The sequence below is a fragment of the Cynocephalus volans genome, chromosome 5, assembly GCF_027409185.1.
Source record: "Cynocephalus volans isolate mCynVol1 chromosome 5, mCynVol1.pri, whole genome shotgun sequence".
NCBI classification, from domain to species: domain Eukaryota; kingdom Metazoa; phylum Chordata; class Mammalia; order Dermoptera; family Cynocephalidae; genus Cynocephalus; species Cynocephalus volans.
In genome coordinates this window covers 10,857,153-10,881,474 of record NC_084464.1, presented here as the reverse complement: position 1 = coordinate 10,881,474, position 24,322 = coordinate 10,857,153, and the positions used below count along the sequence as shown (strand labels likewise).

The window sequence follows — 24,322 nt, the reverse complement described above, 5'->3', positions numbered from 1 at the left end:
GCCAGTCTTAACCCCAGGGAGGACATGAGAGGACAGCCTGAGGGCCCAGGGTTCATGTACAGGGTGGTGGTTGCCACCCCCTCAGTCCCCTTTCACCCTCCAGCCCTGACCTGAGGTGTGAACGCACCAGGACCAGCAGGTTTATAAAGCCCCCACCCTCTGCCCCTGCCCTTGCCCTGGGAGGGTGTCCCATGTCCCCATGTCCCCCCTCACACAGGAGGAGGGTGTGCGGTCACCCAGGGAGGCTCACAGTGCTGGCCTGGCCTGGCCCGCCCTGCCCTGGGACACCTGACGTTACCTTTGGGGACCTCCTGCCAAATGGCCACAGGAGTCCGGGGCGAGGGCTGACCCAGCGCCGGAAGCAGCGGACAAACCTCTCAGCCCAGGGCTGCCTGGGGCTACCGCCCCGGGACCTCGGGATACAGCACAACATCTCACTCTGCCTGTGGCCAAGTGAGCTGGGGAAGGGGCTGTGCATAGAATGTGGGTGCCAGGTTACCGAGTTCCGAGTTCAGTTGGGGTCTGTCGTCAAGGAAGTGAGGTCACTTCCTGGTACCTCATTTCCTGAACCCCTCCTCTGTGTACAAGACTGCAAGTGCCCCTCTGGGTACCTGACTGCTGACCCTCCTTCCCCATGAGCTCTCTCTATTGCCCACACTTCCACCAACACTGCCTGACCACACCCCTGTGCAAGGCCTGGGTGCAGCCAGCTTCACAGCTCGGAGGAGATACATGGAGGTTCAGCCCCAGCTCCTCCTTCTTATCACTTATGTGACCCTGGACAAGCCACTGTGACTCTCAGGACCTTCCCAGTCTCCCCTTCTGCACAGGGGTGATCATTCTGGCATCTCCTTCCTAAGGATGTCATCAGTCATGTGTGAGCAAACATCTCTGAAACCCATCCCATGACCAGTGTCACATGGAGCTAATGGACCAAACTAGAGACAAAAACCCATGACGGTGTGGAAGGTAGCATGGACTACAACTAATGACAGGTCTGGTTTCTGCCCTATAACCTTGAAAATGTTGCTTTTGCTCTTGGCCTGTTTTCCCTGTCTGCACCATAATTATTACAATACACCAAATTTTACACATAAGCAAAGATGTACAGAGTCTGAGTGAAAACAGCCGGCTGCAGAGTGGCAGTCTTGTCAGTAAGCAGTGACATCTTCTTGCATGGTCTTTCTCTCTGGACTTTCTTCTTTCCAGATCCTGCTTGGGTGGATTAATCTGGTACAGGTGACTAATCGTACCCATTTGCATGAGGATCTTTCAAAGTTGCACGATCAGCTTTTACAGTTGAGGACACTGACACAGAGATTTAACTTCCTGGGCTGCGGGGGGCAGGCCCATCTTTTGAAACTAGATGTGTTCGATTGAGACAGAGATGAGGGGGAGTGGGTTAGGGGGCACTCAGCTCCTGGCTGAGGCTTGCCAAATATTATCACCAAACCCAAGCCTGGTTGCTGTGTCCACATGGAAACCCAACAGGCTCTTTGACTTGTGGAGTGGAGCCGGGGTGGGAAGAGAAGGGGAGATCGTGTGCGGGCTGTGGTCCTCACAGTATGGCCCAGCCTGAAACTTCAGGGTGTCTAAAAATTCTAAACTTGAAACTGATTTTCCAGGTAATTAGAAAGGTAAGTTGTTGGAGTGAGCAGGACTGAAGCCATGTTGGGAACTAAAACTGCATGGGTTCTCAGAGATTTGAAAAGGACACAGATCCTTTTTCCCTTGGACTTCATTTCTCTGAGTTCCCTCTTTCACCATGGTTATTTGATATTTTGAACCTCGGTTATGGGGCAAGATGACGTTCTACACATGGACGTGAAGCTGTTCTCCGGTCAGCCTGGAGCTGCAGAATTGCATGTGCTATCCAAGGAAGACTCACTAAAGCTATGCTCATTCCATCCCTCCAGCAGGACCCTGAGATAACAGCAAGGACGGGAGCAGAAACCAGACGGAGGCTGGCTGAGACTGCACCTGGTTCCTTGCACGTGCCCCTCCCTCCTGCTTTTCATTTCCCGTGCTCCATTCCCTCCGCTCCCCCTTAAACTCCCCTGAAACCCGAAAGTGGTAGACAGTTCTAGTCTGTCTCCTTACACATCTGATGGTGAACTTCCTGCCTCGCACCAACATTTGGGACTCACCAGTCTTTTGTTTCTGATTGGTGAGCAAGCGGTGGGACCTGGATGCCAGGAACATACTTGTAAAGGTAGGAGGAGAGGACATATTTGATTGAACTCTTTGCAACTCAAGATGGGGCTTATAGGACTTCAGCTTGTGTTAGTTGATTGGGGGAGGGTTCAAGGAAGGGGTGGTTTTGTTCTAGACTGGGTGCTGTCAAAAAGCAAGAGCAATTCTGTGATTATCTTAACTTTTACTTAGAAGCAGGCAAACTAGTGCAGGAAAGGGAGAGAGACAGCTGGCCCTTTTGTGGTTTGGACAAAGTTCTTGTTTTTGTCTGTTCTTAGACAGTTACAGAACGGTCTTGGTTTTTGTCTTGCTCCAGAAAGGTAACAGAGAGAGTGTTCTGGGACATGGTTTATGTTCAGTAGGAGAACTCCATGGCCTGGCTCAGCTATGGTGGTCAGGGGCTGCAATTTTTCTTTCTCAAAGTTCACATTATAATCGGTTGTTTTTTTCCTTTTTTTAAAAAAGATGACCGGTAAGGGGATCTTAACCCCTGACTTGGTGTTGTCAGCACCACGCTCACCCAGTGAGCTAACCAGCCATCCGTCTGTGGGATCTGAACCCGGGGCCTTGGTGTTATCAGCACCACACTCTCCCGACTGAGCCACAGGCCGGCCCTTGTTTTGTTTCTTTTCATCAAATACATTCTGTGTTAGTTCATTCCTGTTGCTTATAACAAAATACTTGAAAGTGGGTGATTTGTAAAGAAAACAAAATCTATTGCTTACAGTTTCTGAGGCTGGGAAGTCCAAAGTCCATCTGGTGGTGGTGACAGTGACCCCGGGGTCTCACATTTCAAGATGGTGGAAGCTGAGAGAACAAGACAGAGAAAGACAGACTCTCCTCTTCTTTTAAAGTCCTCAGAACCACACCCCTGACCATCATTTTTAATCCATTTGCTCCTGCATGGTCCTACAATCCAATCAGCTCTTCAAGGCTCCACCTTTCAACTACCATAATAGGATTTCCCATCCTCTTAACAGTCACAGTGGGGGCTAAGTTTCTTTCTTTTTCCTTTTTCTTTTTCTTTCTTTCTTTTCTTTTCTTTCTTTCTTTCTTTCTTTTTTTTTTTTTTTTACAGCAAACATGGATTTAATATAAATAGAAGCAGCATAGAGAAACTCAAAACTATACATAAGCCAAACCCAGATGCCAAGAAGTGGGGATGAAGGCAGGATTTCTGACCCTTTGGTTCAGCCGGCCCCGCAAATAAAATCCAACCAAAAGAAATCAAGAAAATAAGCATGATTCATACTGAGCTGTGGGAGAAAGAGGGGTGAGGGGACAAAGGTAGGTGTGGGTGTCACCATGGGGTCAGGTCTGACCCTGGGCTGGGAGGGGGAGGGCAAGGTCCTTCACCACCACATAAGCCAAACCCGAGCCACCCAGGTGCTATGAGGCCCTGCCCGAGCAGGGAGGCTGTGTCACACATGTGGCAGGACCCCGCCCCTCCCCCAATGGGATCAGACAGTGGCCACCCAGGCCTGCTGGGCTGGAGACTGACACAGGCTCTGCCCTCCTTGTTTAGGCTGCCTGTGGAGGACGGGGTCACTGCTTCATGATGGCACCTGGCTCAGCCCCAGCAGACCACAAGAAGCCGGCCCCAGACTCACTCAGTGCCTCCAGCAGCTGTGCGGACGCCGCATCCTTGGCTACGTCATGCCCGTGCTGCCCATCTGCGGCCAGCGCAACCCAGATAAGGCCTCTGAAAGGCACTGGATGACCAGGGATCACCGCCTGGTACCAGAAGTGGTGCCAGCCAGCAGGTCCTGTGCCCAAACACTTGGTGAGGAACACCGGGCTGCCCAGCCTCATTTGTTAGCACAGCAGCTGGAGGGCAGCCCGAGCCCCTTGGGACCCTAGCCTGTCCCTAGCCAAGGCCAATCGGCTGCCCTGCGGCTGTAGGCACCGCAGTGAGGGACCCGCAAGCTGCTGGCGGAGTCGCTGCTTCGGGCCTGGCTTGAGCCACTCCACGGCCACCTAAGCTGCACAGAGGCGTGACAGCCCTCCCGCTAGGGCCTTTGGGGGCACGGCGGCGGCGGTGCGCTGCGAGCTGAACTTGAGCAGCGCGATCTTCGCGGGCGCCGCCGGGGCTGGGCAGCGGCAGCGCCTCCTGCAGGCCGGGCCCGGAGGCTGCAGCGCGAGCAGCAGCGGCGGCGGCTCCCGTCGGCGGCGACCCGTCCACGCGCAGCTCGCTCTTCTCGCCGCAGCGGGCGGCTGTGCAGCGGGGCCATGGCGGCCTGGGCGCCGCGCCGCGAGCTGCAGCGGGCGTCGGGAAGCCGCGGTTCAGGCCGCCGAAGGTCATGGGCAGGCGGATCTCGCAGGCGGCCCGCGCGCTGCCACAGTGGGATCCCCTGGTGCTCGTAGACGTCCTGGGGCAGCCGCCCGAGAGCACCTCCGAGCCGGCCGGCGGCGGGCTGCCCACCCGGCCTGGGGCTGGCCCGCCGTCCTTCCTCTGCCCCTCCACCTGCACCAGGCGGACGCCCGTCTCCCTGACCCGCGCCTCCAACGCCGCCTCGTTCTCTGGATTCACCTGCTCACCCTGGAGCTCACACGCCCGCTTGGACTCGTAAGTTTCTACTACAGAAAACCTGGGGAGTACAAGTCAAGCCTCAGTGAGTTTGGGCGGACACAATTCAATCCACTACGCTTTCCCCCTACTTTAAAAAAAAATGACTTTTTGAAAACCAGGTCAGTTGTCTTATAAAAAAAAAAAAATGTCATTCTGGAGCAATCTCATAATTTCTTTGTGATGGCATTTAACTTGTTCCAATAAGCTGAATATAGGTCTAACGGCTTAGAAAGGTTAAATAAAACTTTTTTCTGGCAAGAATACAGTCTGGACGATGTCAGGAGGTGAATACATCCTGGCAAGAGGTATGGAATAGAATGGTAGATTGCCTCACTGCTAGTGATGTTAAATTTGTTTAACTTATTTTTATTTGTTAGTGATGTTAAATTTGATAACCTGGTTCAAGTTGACAGCAAACTTCTTCAGTATGAAGGATGGTCAGTGAGCCAGCCATTTGTCTGTGGGTACTTTGGTGCTATGCAAGTATCTGCTTCCCAAGACCCTCTTTCCAGCTTCACTTATCAAAACCTTAGTCGATGATTTTATTGTTCATTCTACATTTATTAGATGGCACTTTTTTCTTTTCTTTCCTTTTCTTTTCTTTTCTTTTTTTTTTTTTTTGACTGGCCAGTACCGGGATCTTAACCCATGACCTTGGTGCTACAAGGCTGTGCTCTAAACAACTGAGCTAACCAGCCAGCCCCCTAGGTGTCATTTTTCTATAAGGAATTTTCTCTTCTCATCTGGGGATAAACTGCAGTTCCTCCTAAAACAGGGCATACTTCATCATTTTCCCTTTCAATGTTGAATTTTTTATGATTTTTAAATCTTTCTCTTCTTTTCCATTTTTCAGTGCTGGATTTTAAAGTAAGAATTAGCCATGTGAGTCATCTCAAATCATGACAAATAAGTGTTTCGCCCCCTTCGTTTCCAGTATCATTAAGGATTTGTGGATTTTTTTTTCAATGTTTTATAAGAAGTTATTACTATCTTTTCTTCGTGATGCTCAAATTGTCCCAAATTTGGGCAGTGGGAACTCCTTCAAGTTGGCTATGTAACTGCAGACAAGATTGACAGAATCCGTCTTTTAGGGCCCCGAGTCAGATCCAGCCTCCTGCCTGTTCTGGTAAATACAGTTTCCTTAGAACACAGCCATGCCCACTTCATTCACATATTTTCTCTGGCTGCTTTTTACACTCTAAAGGCAACAGAAACCACATGGACCAAAAATCCTAAAACATTTTCTATGGGGCCTTTGACAGTAAAAGCTTGCCAACCCCTATTCTAGAGGCAATTGATAACATGATATTGTGTGCAAAGGGCTTTTTGTCAGATGACTCTTGTTATTTAATGATTTAAACTATTTTAAATTTATTTTTCTAATTGTTGCTTAGATAGAGAAATATATTTGATTTTTGTATTGATTTTGTAGCCAGGGAATTTCTTAACTGATGTATTCATTCTAATAATTTATCTGTTGATCTTTTTGGATATTATATGATTATGTTATATACATAGAATTTTATTTTTTCCCTTCTAATACTTATACCTTTTCCTTTTTATTCCCTGGTAGCTAGAACCACCAGTACACGTGACATAGAAGTGCTGAAAACCAGTCTCCCGTCTCTTTCATAATATCAGGTAGAAAATTTTAATTACTTTAAATACAAAACTTTCAGGGACATACCTTCGTATATTAAAAGGATACTTAATTCTTGGAAATATTTTCTCTTTAAATACTTTTCTGGGGCTGGCCAGTTGGCTCCGTTAGTTAGAGCATTCTGTTGCTAACACCAAGGTTAAGAGTTCGGACCCCAATACGTGCCAGCTGCCAAAACAGAAACAAAAACCAACTTTTTGGAGTATAAAATTATGTGTTTTATTATAATATCATCTTTTTTACTTAATATATTCTAAGCATTGTCATTAAGTATTATGTTGTTTTTCTTCTACAAGATTTTAATACCTACGTGGTATTCCGTCACAGGCTTAGTTAGACATTAATCCATTTCGTCAATCTCCTATTGGAATTTTCTATTCTCTCCAAGTCTGTGACAAATTAACCGCTTCCCTATTCTCTCTCTCTCTCTCTCTCTCTCTGCTTTTCCTGTGTCTGGTTAGTACGGGGATCCCAACCCACGCCTTCGTTGGTGTTCTAAGACTGTGCTCTAACCAACTGAGCTAACTGGCCAGCCCTCCCGTTCTCTTTCACAATGACCACTTCTATTTATAGATACTTAGTATGTAGGAACGATTCTACGTGTCATCTGGACAACAAAGCTCAGTGAGCCCTCAAGAAGTGTACAGTTTGGTTAGAAAACGTTGACACACAGGGAATAGCAAGGCCAAGGGCAGAGGAAGGGCGGGATTGGCACCTTTTGGAACAGAGAGGAGCTGGGAGGAGTGTAAGGGACAGGTCACCCGGGTTTGAAGACCAGGGTAAGGATTTGGGAGTTTATCCCGAGAGCAATGGAGAAGTGGGGGGATGGCAAGACACAACTGGCCTTTTAAAAAATGCCTCTTGTTGGCTCCTTTTTAATCTTCAGTTTTCTGTGACCCCTCAATTGATCTATCGTACAATGTCACCAGTTAGTCTTTGGCCACCCTACCCTCTCACCTCAGAATTAATCTGCACATAATGACACAGCCCAAGAAGACATACTTCTCGCTTTACATCATGAAAGAACATGTGGAAACTTCTTGGAAGTTTCTCAGGAAGGAAGAGGAGAGGCTCACAATATACGTGGCAGCCAAAACTGAATCTTTGAATGTTCTCCCCCAACCCCTGCCCCAAAGCTCCACTACATACATCAGTGGCCTCAAATCACTGTTTTCTCACCCCAAACTGAAAACGTCCACCTTTCTCCTTACCCCGCCCCTCTTATCCCCAGCCTCAGTTCTTGCCTTCTGTGTCCCTGCAGCCCTTTATGTAGGAGGGATCTTGTCCTCTTGTCAATTTTCCCTGTTTTCAATGTTTGTCTGGGTGGGGGAGAAGGGGAGAGGAAGGTCCACAGAAGGGCGGACAAAGATGTGCTGGGAAGGATAGCCATGATTCTTGGTTTGCTCTGGGCAATGGTTTATTTTGATTTTCAGTTAATATCTGGTGTGGCTATTCATCTTTTGAATTATAAACACGTCGTACTCAGATTACCATCTGATAGTATTTTTACAATAAAGAAATCTACTTTTTGGTTTGCTTTTGGCAGCTGGCCGATGTGGGGATCCAAACCTTGACCTTGGTGTTACAGGGGGGCTTTAACCACCAAGCTAACTGGCCAACGAGAAAGTTATGTTGGATGGTACTTTAAGGACACTCAAGTGAGGCCCCTCTTAAGGTTGAGCAGCATGAGTCTGAGCGCCTTGGTCCACCGCTCCTCTGTGTTCCAAAGGGTGGTGATGGAGCAGCATTCCCTGCTGCCCCCAGCGTCCTCCAGCAGGCCTTTGCCCACGTGGCTCTTGTAGGGCAGGCAGAGGCCCTGCTCACCCTTCCCAGCCTCTTCCTTGAACTGCTGCATGCCCTCCAGGAAGGCCTGCATGGCATGGTCAAGTCTGTTACTCAAGGACTCACCCCACCCGCATAATAGAACAGGGGCAGCTCAGTGGAGCCATCTGTTAAGGACTTCAGATAGGAGTGGTTTCTACAGGGGACCAGCCTGTACCTCTGAAACGGCAGCCCAGTCACATTGGACAGGGCAAGCAGCAGCAGTGCCGTCTGTCCCCAGGCAGCATTAATCTCATCCCAGTGCACGGGGACAGTGGGGGAGAGGACCCAGTCTAAAGTTACTGATGACGCCCAAGGGGCCCTCCTCCCAGGTCTTAAACGTGGCATTGAAGATGTTGGTTTTCTTCAGCCAGTGCAGCTGCCCAGGGGCGTGGCGCAGCTGGTTCTCCACGCTCCTCAGCTCATCCTACAGTCCCAGCTGTTGCCACTCCAGTGCCCTGCAGTCCCTCTGGACCCACCGCTCCCACTGCTGCAGCTCTGCAGTCTCGGCCTGGGCTGCCTGCAGCTCCGCAGCCGCCCTTGCAAGGTTCACGTCCACGTCCTCCAGCTCCCGGGCCAGCCTTGCCTCCTCCCGTTCCAGGTCCCCCAGCTCTGTCTGCAGCTCCTCCTGCCCCACCTGCTCGCTGGTGTCCAGGCAGTGCCTGTAGTCCTGGCTCTCGAGCTGTTTCAGACTCCGGGTTATCCGACGGAATAATGCCCCTTTCTCTGATCATGAAGAATTTTCCAATCTGGGGTTTGTCTTTTAAGCTTTGGACATTATTCTTGGTTTGTTTTGACCAGGAAAAGTCAGTCTTTTCCTCTGTGGCATCTGGCTCTCCACTCATTCAAAAGTAGTTCCTATTTCAAGATTAGGGCAATAATAACTATCGGGGCTTTGTGTCTCTACATATAGTCTTTGATTTTTCTGTCATTTTCCTCTTACTGGAAACATAAAATAAAAATTAATCAGTTCCTTCTCATGTTATGTGGCCAGATACAAAAGACCACATAACTGTACTGATAGGAACAATCCACGACAGGTCAATTCACACACACAGAAAATGGAGTGGTTGTCAGGGACTAGGAGAGGTGGGATGGGGAGTGACAGCTTAATGGCTGCAGAGCTGATGAAGCTGTTCTCTCACTAGACAGAGGTGAGGGCTGCAGCAGATGAGAAATGTACTTCACGCCACTGAATTGTAATTTTGAAAATATTAAAACACTTTATTTTATACAAGGGATATAAGTGAAGAGAAAAGATGATAAAACTTGGGAGATGCAGGACAAAGACAAAAACGAGGACAAGCACGGTGGCAGGGAAGGGGAAGGACAGCTCTGGAGTGGGGACTGGTGAGGGTGTTTGTGGGAGCTCTGGAGGCGGGGCTCCCCTGGGTGCTGGTGTTTCTTCCACTTCTTTTGATGTTTCAGGGGTGGTTAGGTGAGCTTGCTCTGGCTCTGTCTAGCTCTTGCTCTTGCTCAGGCTCGGGCTCGGGCTCGGGCTCTAGATCTTCCTCTGGCTCTGGCTCAGGCTCAGGATCTTGCTCGTGCTCGGGCTCGGGCTCGGGCTCGGGCTCGGGCTCAGGATCTTGCTTTCGCTCTGGCTCTGGCAGTGGAGGTGGAGCTGGAGCTGAAGATGGCCTTAGCTCTTGGGACACTTGTTCAGCCTGGGCAGAAGCTGGAACTGGAGTGACAACAATTGAAAATATCAACATGAGTTTCTATGTCTCTTCCAATGACAGTCTTTCTGAGAAGCCCAAGTCCAGAGACCCAGCCTCAGGAAGTCTCCCCACACTGCAGGACACTGCATGATTGTTCTGAGTACTCAGTGCCCCTGTCCCCAGCCTGCTTCTGGAAACTCTGCTCTGTGTGGCCCAGCCCAGCCCCCTCCCCAAACCCTCACAGGCACCCACCCTCTTCCTCCTCACCCTCAGTCTCTGCCTCACTGGGCTCCAGGTGCTCCAGCTTCTCCAGCTGCGCCAGAAGAAGATCAGCCTTACGCTCCGCCTCTGAACCCGGCATATTGACACGGACATGGGCCAGCAGAGACTTCAAACCATGAAACTCAGGAGGCTCGTGGAAGTCAATGGAATAGAATTCCAGCCAGATCTCTAGGATGGAGGACATGGCACTGGGGGAGAAAGGTGGGCAGCAGCATCAGAGGCCTGGCCTATCCCTCTATGCTGCCCTCTCAGGGCTCCCCTGAGTGAGCTGCAGTCTTGTACCCTGTGCCCCTGCCTGACCATAGACCAGCCCCTCCAATGTCCACCCCCAGTACAGCAGCCCCGGCAGAGATGGTCCTGGAAACCAAGGAGGGGCTGGCAAAAGCCTCTGTGGGGGGAGCCTTCAATCACTGGTGTGACCACCTTTCCCTTCTTCAGGGAAACCTGACAGCCTCCTCTGTCTGGGTCCCTGCCCCGTCCCTATTGGAATGACCTGTCCATCAGGGCAGGAGGGTGCTGTCTGCTCTGGGCATTACTCGCTGGCACACAGGAGGTGTCCAGGAATATCTGATGAATGAGGAAACAGAGGGAGGCTCTGCTCCCCTGGCCTTCCCAGGGCCCTTGGAAAACCCCAAACTTGAGGTGACACGTGGATGTGCTGCCCAACTGTCCCCATCCAAATCTGCATCTCCTCTTCCCACTGACACTGATCTCTTGACCCTGACCACACTCTGCACCACCAGCACCAGCTGAGCATCCGCATGGGTGAGCATCCCCGAGTGTGAGCGGGATGCTCTGCACACCTGCTCTGGCTCAGCACGGGCTCTGGGGGTGTGGGCAGGGCTGGATGGGAGGGGTGGGGGCAGGTTCTCTCTGGGCTCACTCTGCTCTCCAGCCTCTCGCACACCCTACAGTGCCTGTGGCCCCCTCCCCAGCTCATCTTGACTCCTTTTCCTGCAGGAAAGCCTGTGCCCTGGGCCCTGTAGCACGAATCATAAGATGTGTGGCAGCCAGAGTTCTGCCAGCCCCCCCATCCACAGGTCCCCACCGACCACACACAGTTCTGTGGAGATGGGAGCCCCTCCATCTGCACCCAAACCCCACTCACCATTTTAGCTGCTCCAGGGCTCCGCCATCCCCATGAAAATTGGAAAGAATGCTTCTGTACCTAGAGGCGACCAGGACGGTGTCACATCTACCATATGGTGGCACTACCTGCTTCTCATGTCTATTGTGGTTGTCTGACCTCTGACTAGAATGGAAGCCCAGGAGGGCAGGGAATGTAGTCTCCTCGGTTCATTGGAATATGGTCAGTGCCCAGAAAGTCACTGCACATAGTGTGACTTCAGATATGTTTGTTGAAGGAATGAACGCCAACCAACTCCTCCCAAGATATCTGGGTGCACCTGAAGCCCCTCTGCCAGCCTCCAGTCTCCCTGCTTTGAATACACCCAGAAGCCTACAGATAGAATCTCAAATGTGAAAAGAGTGAAGCCCAAGTCAACGAGGTCAGTGAGGGTGTGACAGAGACTTCCTCGTGGGGGGTGGGGGCAGGAATCCTGAATGAGGACGACCGTGGCCCCTCCAGCAGAACTTTCCACAGGGCTGGACTCAGGAGCAGCACTTTCCATGGGGGACCCACTGGAGCTTGTTCCTGTTACCACCCACTGAACACAGGTGGGAACTGAGGCTCAGAGGGGTGTGGTGACAGTCCCAAGACTCACAGCTGGGAGGCAGCCGAGTGACACTGTGTGATCGAGGGGCAGAGTGCTCACCTGAGGAAAAGCAGGTGCAGCGCCTGCTGGGGAGTGGCAAAGTTCCTGAAGCTCAGGAGAAAGGTGTGCACGTAGGAGTGGTTGCCACGCATGACAGCGGGCACCAGGTGCTCCACCCACTTCTGCAGGGTGCCTGCGGGGACAGGCCACAACCTGTGGGTGGCATCTGGGCTGAGGGAAGACTTGTCTTCACTCTAGGTCAGGACAAGGGAAGAGATGCACAGTGAGAGCAACGTGAACCCCCAGGAGGGAAGGGGCTGGAGGCCAGTCTTAACCCCAGGGAGGACATGAGAGGACAGCCTGAGGGCCCAGGGTTCATGTACAGGGTGGTGGTTGCCACCCCCGCAGTCCCCTTTCACCCTCCAGCCCTGACCTGAGGTGTGAACGCACCAGGACCAGCAGGTTTATAAAGCCCCCACCCTCTGCCCCTGCCCTTGCCCTGGGAGGGTGTCCCATGTCCCCATGTCCCCCCTCACACAGGAGGAGGGTGTGCGGTCACCCAGGGAGGCTCACAGTGCTGGCCTGGCCTGGCCCGCCCTGCCCTGGGACACCTGACGTTACCTTTGGGGACCTCCTGCCAAATGGCCACAGGAGTCCGGGGCGAGGGCTGACCCAGCGCCGGAAGCATCGGACAAACCTCTCAGCCCAGGGCTGCCTGGGGCTACCGCCCCGGGACCTCGGGATACAGCACAACATCTCACTCTGCCTGTGGCCAAGTGAGCTGGGGAAGGGGCTGTGCATAGAATGTGGGTGCCAGGTTACCGAGTTCCGAGTTCAGTTGGGGTCTGTCGTCAAGGAAGTGAGGTCACTTCCTGGTACCTCATTTCCTGAACCCCTCCTCTGTGTACAAGACTGCAAGTGCCCCTCTGGGTACCTGACTGCTGACCCTCCTTCCCCATGAGCTCTCTCTATTGCCCACACTTCCACCAACACTGCCTGACCACACCCCTGTGCAAGGCCTGGGTGCAGCCAGCTTCACAGCTCGGAGGAGATACATGGAGGTTCAGCCCCAGCTCCTCCTTCTTATCACTTATGTGACCCTGGACAAGCCACTGTGACTCTCAGGACCTTCCCAGTCTCCCCTTCTGCACAGGGGTGATCATTCTGGCATCTCCTTCCTAAGGATGTCATCAGTCATGTGTGAGCAAACATCTCTGAAACCCATCCCATGACCAGTGTCACATGGAGCTAATGGACCAAACTAGAGACAAAAACCCATGACGGTGTGGAAGGTAGCATGGACTACAACTAATGACAGGTCTGGTTTCTGCCCTATAACCTTGAAAATGTTGCTTTTGCTCTTGGCCTGTTTTCCCTGTCTGCACCATAATTATTACAATACACCAAATTTTACACATAAGCAAAGATGTACAGAGTCTGAGTGAAAACAGCCGGCTGCAGAGTGGCAGTCTTGTCAGTAAGCAGTGACATCTTCTTGCATGGTCTTTCTCTCTGGACTTTCTTCTTTCCAGATCCTGCTTGGGTGGATTAATCTGGTACAGGTGACTAATCGTACCCATTTGCATGAGGATCTTTCAAAGTTGCACGATCAGCTTTTACAGTTGAGGACACTGACACAGAGATTTAACTTCCTGGGCTGCGGGGGGCAGGCCCATCTTTTGAAACTAGATGTGTTCGATTGAGACAGAGATGAGGGGGAGTGGGTTAGGGGGCACTCAGCTCCTGGCTGAGGCTTGCCAAATATTATCACCAAACCCAAGCCTGGTTGCTGTGTCCACATGGAAACCCAACAGGCTCTTTGACTTGTGGAGTGGAGCCGGGGTGGGAAGAGAAGGGGAGATCGTGTGCGGGCTGTGGTCCTCACAGTATGGCCCAGCCTGAAACTTCAGGGTGTCTAAAAATTCTAAACTTGAAACTGATTTTCCAGGTAATTAGAAAGGTAAGTTGTTGGAGTGAGCAGGACTGAAGCCATGTTGGGAACTAAAACTGCATGGGTTCTCAGAGATTTGAAAAGGACACAGATCCTTTTTCCCTTGGACTTCATTTCTCTGAGTTCCCTCTTTCACCATGGTTATTTGATATTTTGAACCTCGGTTATGGGGCAAGATGACGTTCTACACATGGACGTGAAGCTGTTCTCCGGTCAGCCTGGAGCTGCAGAATTGCATGTGCTATCCAAGGAAGACTCACTAAAGCTATGCTCATTCCATCCCTCCAGCAGGACCCTGAGATAACAGCAAGGACGGGAGCAGAAACCAGACGGAGGCTGGCTGAGACTGCACCTGGTTCCTTGCACGTGCCCCTCCCTCCTGCTTTTCATTTCCCGTGCTCCATTCCCTCCGCTCCCCCTTAAACTCCCCTGAAACCCGAAAGTGGTAGACAGTTCTAGTCTGTCTCCTTACACATCTGATGGTGAACTTCCTGCCTCGCACCAACATTTGGGACTCACCAGTCTTTTGTTTCTGATTGGTGAGCAAGCGGTGGGACCTGGATGCCAGGAACATACTTGTAAAGGTAGGAGGAGAGGACATATTTGATTGAACTCTTTGCAACTCAAGATGGGGCTTATAGGACTTCAGCTTGTGTTAGTTGATTGGGGGAGGGTTCAAGGAAGGGGTGGTTTTGTTCTAGACTGGGTGCTGTCAAAAAGCAAGAGCAATTCTGTGATTATCTTAACTTTTACTTAGAAGCAGGCAAACTAGTGCAGGAAAGGGAGAGAGACAGCTGGCCCTTTTGTGGTTTGGACAAAGTTCTTGTTTTTGTCTGTTCTTAGACAGTTACAGAACGGTCTTGGTTTTTGTCTTGCTCCAGAAAGGTAACAGAGAGAGTGTTCTGGGACATGGTTTATGTTCAGTAGGAGAACTCCATGGCCTGGCTCAGCTATGGTGGTCAGGGGCTGCAATTTTTCTTTCTCAAAGTTCACATTATAATCGGTTGTTTTTTTCCTTTTTTTAAAAAAGATGACCGGTAAGGGGATCTTAACCCCTGACTTGGTGTTGTCAGCACCACGCTCACCCAGTGAGCTAACCAGCCATCCGTCTGTGGGATCTGAACCCGGGGCCTTGGTGTTATCAGCACCACACTCTCCCGACTGAGCCACAGGCCGGCCCTTGTTTTGTTTCTTTTCATCAAATACATTCTGTGTTAGTTCATTCCTGTTGCTTATAACAAAATACTTGAAAGTGGGTGATTTGTAAAGAAAACAAAATCTATTGCTTACAGTTTCTGAGGCTGGGAAGTCCAAAGTCCATCTGGTGGTGGTGACAGTGACCCCGGGGTCTCACATTTCAAGATGGTGGAAGCTGAGAGAACAAGACAGAGAAAGACAGACTCTCCTCTTCTTTTAAAGTCCTCAGAACCACACCCCTGACCATCATTTTTAATCCATTTGCTCCTGCATGGTCCTACAATCCAATCAGCTCTTCAAGGCTCCACCTTTCAACTACCATAATAGGATTTCCCATCCTCTTAACAGTCACAGTGGGGGCTAAGTTTCTTTCTTTTTCCTTTTTCTTTTTCTTTCTTTCTTTTCTTTTCTTTCTTTCTTTCTTTCTTTTTTTTTTTTTTTTACAGCAAACATGGATTTAATATAAATAGAAGCAGCATAGAGAAACTCAAAACTATACATAAGCCAAACCCAGATGCCAAGAAGTGGGGATGAAGGCAGGATTTCTGACCCTTTGGTTCAGCCGGCCCCGCAAATAAAATCCAACCAAAAGAAATCAAGAAAATAAGCATGATTCATACTGAGCTGTGGGAGAAAGAGGGGTGAGGGGACAAAGGTAGGTGTGGGTGTCACCATGGGGTCAGGTCTGACCCTGGGCTGGGAGGGGGAGGGCAAGGTCCTTCACCACCACATAAGCCAAACCCGAGCCACCCAGGTGCTATGAGGCCCTGCCCGAGCAGGGAGGCTGTGTCACACATGTGGCAGGACCCCGCCCCTCCCCCAATGGGATCAGACAGTGGCCACCCAGGCCTGCTGGGCTGGAGACTGACACAGGCTCTGCCCTCCTTGTTTAGGCTGCCTGTGGAGGACGGGGTCACTGCTTCATGATGGCACCTGGCTCAGCCCCAGCAGACCACAAGAAGCCGGCCCCAGACTCACTCAGTGCCTCCAGCAGCTGTGCGGACGCCGCATCCTTGGCTACGTCATGCCCGTGCTGCCCATCTGCGGCCAGCGCAACCCAGATAAGGCCTCTGAAAGGCACTGGATGACCAGGGATCACCGCCTGGTACCAGAAGTGGTGCCAGCCAGCAGGTCCTGTGCCCAAACACTTGGTGAGGAACACCGGGCTGCCCAGCCTCATTTGTTAGCACAGCAGCTGGAGGGCAGCCCGAGCCCCTTGGGACCCTAGCCTGTCCCTAGCCAAGGCCAATCGGCTGCCCTGCGGCTGTAGGCACCGCAGTGAGGGACCCGCAAGCTGCTGGCGGAGTCGCTGCTTCGGGCCTGGCTTGAGCCACTCCACGGCCACCTAAGCTGCACAGAGGCGTGACAGCCCTCCCGCTAGGGCCTTTGGGGGCACGGCGGCGGCGGTGCGCTGCGAGCTGAACTTGAGCAGCGCGATCTTCGCGGGCGCCGCCGGGGCTGGGCAGCGGCAGCGCCTCCTGCAGGCCGGGCCCGGAGGCTGCAGCGCGAGCAGCAGCGGCGGCGGCTCCCGTCGGCGGCGACCCGTCCACGCGCAGCTCGCTCTTCTCGCCGCAGCGGGCGGCTGTGCAGCGGGGCCATGGCGGCCTGGGCGCCGCGCCGCGAGCTGCAGCGGGCGTCGGGAAGCCGCGGTTCAGGCCGCCGAAGGTCATGGGCAGGCGGATCTCGCAGGCGGCCCGCGCGCTGCCACAGTGGGATCCCCTGGTGCTCGTAGACGTCCTGGGGCAGCCGCCCGAGAGCACCTCCGAGCCGGCCGGCGGCGGGCTGCCCACCCGGCCTGGGGCTGGCCCGCCGTCCTTCCTCTGCCCCTCCACCTGCACCAGGCGGACGCCCGTCTCCCTGACCCGCGCCTCCAACGCCGCCTCGTTCTCTGGATTCACCTGCTCACCCTGGAGCTCACACGCCCGCTTGGACTCGTAAGTTTCTACTACAGAAAACCTGGGGAGTACAAGTCAAGCCTCAGTGAGTTTGGGCGGACACAATTCAATCCACTACGCTTTCCCCCTACTTTAAAAAAAAATGACTTTTTGAAAACCAGGTCAGTTGTCTTATAAAAAAAAAAAAATGTCATTCTGGAGCAATCTCATAATTTCTTTGTGATGGCATTTAACTTGTTCCAATAAGCTGAATATAGGTCTAACGGCTTAGAAAGGTTAAATAAAACTTTTTTCTGGCAAGAATACAGTCTGGACGATGTCAGGAGGTGAATACATCCTGGCAAGAGGTATGGAATAGAATGGTAGATTGCCTCACTGCTAGTGATGTTAAATTTGTTTAACTTATTTTTATTTGTTAGTGATGTTAAATTTGATAACCTGGTTCAAGTTGACAGCAAACTTCTTCAGTATGAAGGATGGTCAGTGAGCCAGCCATTTGTCTGTGGGTACTTTGGTGCTATGCAAGTATCTGCTTCCCAAGACCCTCTTTCCAGCTTCACTTATCAAAACCTTAGTCGATGATTTTATTGTTCATTCTACATTTATTAGATGGCACTTTTTTCTTTTCTTTCCTTTTCTTTTCTTTTCTTTTTTTTTTTTTTGACTGGCCAGTACCGGGATCTTAACCCATGACCTTGGTGCTACAAGGCTGTGCTCTAAACAACTGAGCTAACCAGCCAGCCCCCTAGGTGTCATTTTTCTATAAGGAATTTTCTCTTCTCATCTGGGGATAAACTGCAGTTCCTCCTAAAACAGGGCATACTTCATCATTTTCCCTTTCAATGTTGAATTTTTTATGATTTTTAAATCTTTCTCTTCTTTTCCATTTTTCAGTGCTGGATTTTAAAGTAAGAATTAGCCATGTGAGTCATCTCAAATCATGACAAATAAGTGTTTCGCCCCCTTCGTTTCCAGTATCATTAAGGATTTGTGGATTTTTTTTTCAATGTTTTATAAGAAGTTATTACTATCTTTTCTTCGTGATGCTCAAATTGTCCCAAATTTGGGCAGTGGGAACTCCTTCAAGTTGGCTATGTAACTGCAGACAAGATTGACAGAATCCGTCTTTTAGGGCCCCGAGTCAGATCCAGCCTCCTGCCTGTTCTGGTAAATACAGTTTCCTTAGAACACAGCCATGCCCACTTCATTCACATATTTTCTCTGGCTGCTTTTTACACTCTAAAGGCAACAGAAACCACATGGACCAAAAATCCTAAAACATTTTCTATGGGGCCTTTGACAGTAAAAGCTTGCCAACCCCTATTCTAGAGGCAATTGATAACATGATATTGTGTGCAAAGGGCTTTTTGTCAGATGACTCTTGTTATTTAATGATTTAAACTATTTTAAATTTATTTTTCTAATTGTTGCTTAGATAGAGAAATATATTTGATTTTTGTATTGATTTTGTAGCCAGGGAATTTCTTAACTGATGTATTCATTCTAATAATTTATCTGTTGATCTTTTTGGATATTATATGATTATGTTATATACATAGAATTTTATTTTTTCCCTTCTAATACTTATACCTTTTCCTTTTTATTCCCTGGTAGCTAGAACCACCAGTACACGTGACATAGAAGTGCTGAAAACCAGTCTCCCGTCTCTTTCATAATATCAGGTAGAAAATTTTAATTACTTTAAATACAAAACTTTCAGGGACATACCTTCGTATATTAAAAGGATACTTAATTCTTGGAAATATTTTCTCTTTAAATACTTTTCTGGGGCTGGCCAGTTGGCTCCGTTAGTTAGAGCATTCTGTTGCTAACACCAAGGTTAAGAGTTCGGACCCCAATACGTGCCAGCTGCCAAAACAGAAACAAAAACCAACTTTTTGGAGTATAAAATTATGTGTTTTATTATAATATCATCTTTTTTACTTAATATATTCTAAGCATTGTCATTAAGTATTATGTTGTTTTTCTTCTACAAGATTTTAATACCTACGTGGTATTCCGTCACAGGCTTAGTTAGACATTAATCCATTTCGTCAATCTCCTATTGGAATTTTCTATTCTCTCCAAGTCTGTGACAAATTAACCGCTTCCCTATTCTCTCTCTCTCTCTCTCTCTCTCTGCTTTTCCTGTGTCTGGTTAGTACGGGGATCCCAACCCACGCCTTCGTTGGTGTTCTAAGACTGTGCTCTAACCAACTGAGCTAACTGGCCAGCCCTCCCGTTCTCTTTCACAATGACCACTTCTATTTATAGATACTTAGTATGTAGGAACGATTCTACGTGTCATCTGGACAACAAAGCTCAGTGAGCCCTCAAGAAGTGTACAGTTTGGTTAGAAAACGTTGACACACAGGGAATAGCAAGGCCAAGGGCAGAGGAAGGGCGGGATTGGCACCTTTTGGAACAGAGAGGAGCTGGGAGGAGTGTAAGGGACAGGTCACCCGGGTTTGAAGACCAGGGTAAGGATTTGGGAGTTTATCCCGAGAGCAATGGAGAAGTGGGGGGATGGCAAGACACAACTGGCCTTTTAAAAAATGCCTCTTGTTGGCTCCTTTTTAATCTTCAGTTTTCTGTGACCCCTCAATTGATCTATCGTACAATGTCACCAGTTAGTCTTTGGCCACCCTACCCTCTCACCTCAGAATTAATCTGCACATAATGACACAGCCCAAGAAGACATACTTCTCGCTTTACATCATGAAAGAACATGTGGAAACTTCTTGGAAGTTTCTCAGGAAGGAAGAGGAGAGGCTCACAATATACGTGGCAGCCAAAACTGAATCTTTGAATGTTCTCCCCCAACCCCTGCCCCAAAGCTCCACTACATACATCAGTGGCCTCAAATCACTGTTTTCTCACCCCAAACTGAAAACGTCCACCTTTCTCCTTACCCCGCCCCTCTTATCCCCAGCCTCAGTTCTTGCCTTCTGTGTCCCTGCAGCCCTTTATGTAGGAGGGATCTTGTCCTCTTGTCAATTTTCCCTGTTTTCAATGTTTGTCTGGGTGGGGGAGAAGGGGAGAGGAAGGTCCACAGAAGGGCGGACAAAGATGTGCTGGGAAGGATAGCCATGATTCTTGGTTTGCTCTGGGCAATGGTTTATTTTGATTTTCAGTTAATATCTGGTGTGGCTATTCATCTTTTGAATTATAAACACGTCGTACTCAGATTACCATCTGATAGTATTTTTACAATAAAGAAATCTACTTTTTGGTTTGCTTTTGGCAGCTGGCCGATGTGGGGATCCAAACCTTGACCTTGGTGTTACAGGGGGGCTTTAACCACCAAGCTAACTGGCCAACGAGAAAGTTATGTTGGATGGTACTTTAAGGACACTCAAGTGAGGCCCCTCTTAAGGTTGAGCAGCATGAGTCTGAGCGCCTTGGTCCACCGCTCCTCTGTGTTCCAAAGGGTGGTGATGGAGCAGCATTCCCTGCTGCCCCCAGCGTCCTCCAGCAGGCCTTTGCCCACGTGGCTCTTGTAGGGCAGGCAGAGGCCCTGCTCACCCTTCCCAGCCTCTTCCTTGAACTGCTGCATGCCCTCCAGGAAGGCCTGCATGGCATGGTCAAGTCTGTTACTCAAGGACTCACCCCACCCGCATAATAGAACAGGGGCAGCTCAGTGGAGCCATCTGTTAAGGACTTCAGATAGGAGTGGTTTCTACAGGGGACCAGCCTGTACCTCTGAAACGGCAGCCCAGTCACATTGGACAGGGCAAGCAGCAGCAGTGCCGTCTGTCCCCAGGCAGCATTAATCTCATCCCAGTGCACGGGGACAGTGGGGGAGAGGACCCAGTCTAAAGTTACTGATGACGCCCAAGGGGCCCTCCTCCCAGGTCTTAAACGTGGCATTGAAGATGTTGGTTTTCTTCAGCCAGTGCAGCTGCCCAGGGGCGTGGCGCAGCTGGTTCTCCACGCTCCTCAGCTCATCCTACAGTCCCAGCTGTTGCCACTCCAGTGCCCTGCAGTCCCTCTGGACCCACCGCTCCCACTGCTGCAGCTCTGCAGTCTCGGCCTGGGCTGCCTGCAGCTCCGCAGCCGCCCTTGCAAGGTTCACGTCCACGTCCTCCAGCTCCCGGGCCAGCCTTGCCTCCTCCCGTTCCAGGTCCCCCAGCTCTGTCTGCAGCTCCTCCTGCCCCACCTGCTCGCTGGTGTCCAGGCAGTGCCTGTAGTCCTGGCTCTCGAGCTGTTTCAGACTCCGGGTTATCCGACGGAATAATGCCCCTTTCTCTGATCATGAAGAATTTTCCAATCTGGGGTTTGTCTTTTAAGCTTTGGACATTATTCTTGGTTTGTTTTGACCAGGAAAAGTCAGTCTTTTCCTCTGTGGCATCTGGCTCTCCACTCATTCAAAAGTAGTTCCTATTTCAAGATTAGGGCAATAATAACTATCGGGGCTTTGTGTCTCTACATATAGTCTTTGATTTTTCTGTCATTTTCCTCTTACTGGAAACATAAAATAAAAATTAATCAGTTCCTTCTCATGTTATGTGGCCAGATACAAAAGACCACATAACTGTACTGATAGGAACAATCCACGACAGGTCAATTCACACACACAGAAAATGGAGTGGTTGTCAGGGACTAGGAGAGGTGGGATGGGGAGTGACAGCTTAATGGCTGCAGAGCTGATGAAGCTGTTCTCTCACTAGACAGAGGTGAGGGCTGCAGCAGATGAGAAATGTACTTCACGCCACTGAATTGTAATTTTGAAAATATTAAAACACTTTATTTTATACAAGGGATATAAGTGAAGAGAAAAGATGATAAAACTTGGGAGATGCAGGACAAAGACAAAAACGAGGACAAGCACGGTGGCAGGGAAGGGGAAGGACAGCTCTGGAGTGGGGACTGGTGAGGGTGTTTGTGGGAGCTCTGGAGGCGGGGCTCCCCTGGGTGCTGGTGTTTCTTCCACTTCTTTTGATGTTTCAGGGGTGGTTAGGTGAGCTTGCTCTGGCTCTGTCTAGCTCTTGCTCTTGCTCAGGCTCGGGCTCGGGCTCGGGCTCTAGATCTTCCTCTGGCTCTGGCTCAGGCTCAGGATCTTGCTCGTGCTCGGGCTCGGGCTCGGGCTCGGGCTCGGGCTCAGGATCTTGCTTTCGCTCTGGCTCTGGCAGTGGAGGTGGAGCTGGAGCTGAAGATGGCCTTAGCTCTTGGGACACTTGTTCAGCCTGGGCAGAAGCTGGAACTGGAGTGACAACAATTGAAAATATCAACATGAGTTTCTATGTCTCTTCCAATGACAGTCTTTCTGAGAAGCCCAAGTCCAGAGACCCAGCCTCAGGAAGTCTCCCCACACTGCAGGACACTGCATGATTGTTCTGAGTACTCAGTGCCCCTGTCCCCAGCCTGCTTCTGGAAACTCTGCTCTGTGTGGCCCAGCCCAGCCCCCTCCCCAAACCCTCACAGGCACCCACCCTCTTCCTCCTCACCCTCAGTCTCTGCCTCACTGGGCTCCAGGTGCTCCAGCTTCTCCAGCTGCGCCAGAAGAAGATCAGCCTTACGCTCCGCCTCTGAACCCGGCATATTGACACGGACATGGGCCAGCAGAGACTTCAAACCATGAAACTCAGGAGGCTCGTGGAAGTCAATGGAATAGAATTCCAGCCAGATCTCTAGGATGGAGGACATGGCACTGGGGGAGAAAGGTGGGCAGCAGCATCAGAGGCCTGGCCTATCCCTCTATGCTGCCCTCTCAGGGCTCCCCTGAGTGAGCTGCAGTCTTGTACCCTGTGCCCCTGCCTGACCATAGACCAGCCCCTCCAATGTCCACCCCCAGTACAGCAGCCCCGGCAGAGATGGTCCTGGAAACCAAGGAGGGGCTGGCAAAAGCCTCTGTGGGGGGAGCCTTCAATCACTGGTGTGACCACCTTTCCCTTCTTCAGGGAAACCTGACACCCTCCTCTGTCTGGGTCCCTGCCCCGTCCCTATTGGAATGACCTGTCCATCAGGGCAGGAGGGTGCTGTCTGCTCTGGGCATTACTCGCTGGCACACAGGAGGTGTCCAGGAATATCTGATGAATGAGGAAACAGAGGGAGGCTCTGCTCCCCTGGCCTTCCCAGGGCCCTTGGAAAACCCCAAACTTGAGGTGACACGTGGATGTGCTGCCCAACTGTCCCCATCCAAATCTGCATCTCCTCTTCCCACTGACACTGATCTCTTGACCCTGACCACACTCTGCACCACCAGCACCAGCTGAGCATCCGCATGGGTGAGCATCCCCGAGTGTGAGCGGGATGCTCTGCACACCTGCTCTGGCTCAGCACGGGCTCTGGGGGTGTGGGCAGGGCTGGATGGGAGGGGTGGGGGCAGGTTCTCTCTGGGCTCACTCTGCTCTCCAGCCTCTCGCACACCCTACAGTGCCTGTGGCCCCCTCCCCAGCTCATCTTGACTCCTTTTCCTGCAGGAAAGCCTGTGCCCTGGGCCCTGTAGCACGAATCATAAGATGTGTGGCAGCCAGAGTTCTGCCAGCCCCCCCATCCACAGGTCCCCACCGACCACACACAGTTCTGTGGAGATGGGAGCCCCTCCATCTGCACCCAAACCCCACTCACCATTTTAGCTGCTCCAGGGCTCCGCCATCCCCATGAAAATTGGAAAGAATGCTTCTGTACCTAGAGGCGACCAGGACGGTGTCACATCTACCATATGGTGGCACTACCTGCTTCTCATGTCTATTGTGGTTGTCTGACCTCTGACTAGAATGGAAGCCCAGGAGGGCAGGGAATGTAGTCTCCTCGGTTCATTGGAATATGGTCAGTGCCCAGAAAGTCACTGCACATAGTGTGACTTCAGATATGTTTGTTGAAGGAATGAACGCCAACCAACTCCTCCCAAGATATCTGGGTGCACCTGAAGCCCCTCTGCCAGCCTCCAGTCTCCCTGCTTTGAATACACCCAGAAGCCTACAGATAGAATCTCAAATGTGAAAAGAGTGAAGCCCAAGTCAACGAGGTCAGTGAGGGTGTGACAGAGACTTCCTCGTGGGGGGTGGGGGCAGGAATCCTGAATGAGGACGACCGTGGCCCCTCCAGCAGAACTTTCCACAGGGCTGGACTCAGGAGCAGCACTTTCCATGGGGGACCCACTGGAGCTTGTTCCTGTTACCACCCACTGAACACAGGTGGGAACTGAGGCTCAGAGGGGTGTGGTGACAGTCCCAAGACTCACAGCTGGGAGGCAGCCGAGTGACACTGTGTGATCGAGGGGCAGAGTGCTCACCTGAGGAAAAGCAGGTGCAGCGCCTGCTGGGGAGTGGCAAAGTTCCTGAAGCTCAGGAGAAAGGTGTGCACGTAGGAGTGGTTGCCACGCATGACAGCGGGCACCAGGTGCTCCACCCACTTCTGCAGGGTGCCTGCGGGGACA

The 24,322-nt window shown here is 51.0% G+C and overlaps 2 pseudogenes; both read right to left on the bottom strand.

Annotated features, from left to right (window-relative positions):
* Positions 1 to 3,738: 3,738 nt before the first annotated feature.
* On the bottom strand, positions 3,739 to 4,753 carry LOC134377688 (dead end protein homolog 1-like; annotated as a pseudogene).
* An 11,206-nt stretch (positions 4,754 to 15,959) lies between these two features.
* On the bottom strand, positions 15,960 to 16,974 carry LOC134377692 (dead end protein homolog 1-like; annotated as a pseudogene).
* Between the last annotated feature and the right edge of the window lie 7,348 nt (positions 16,975 to 24,322).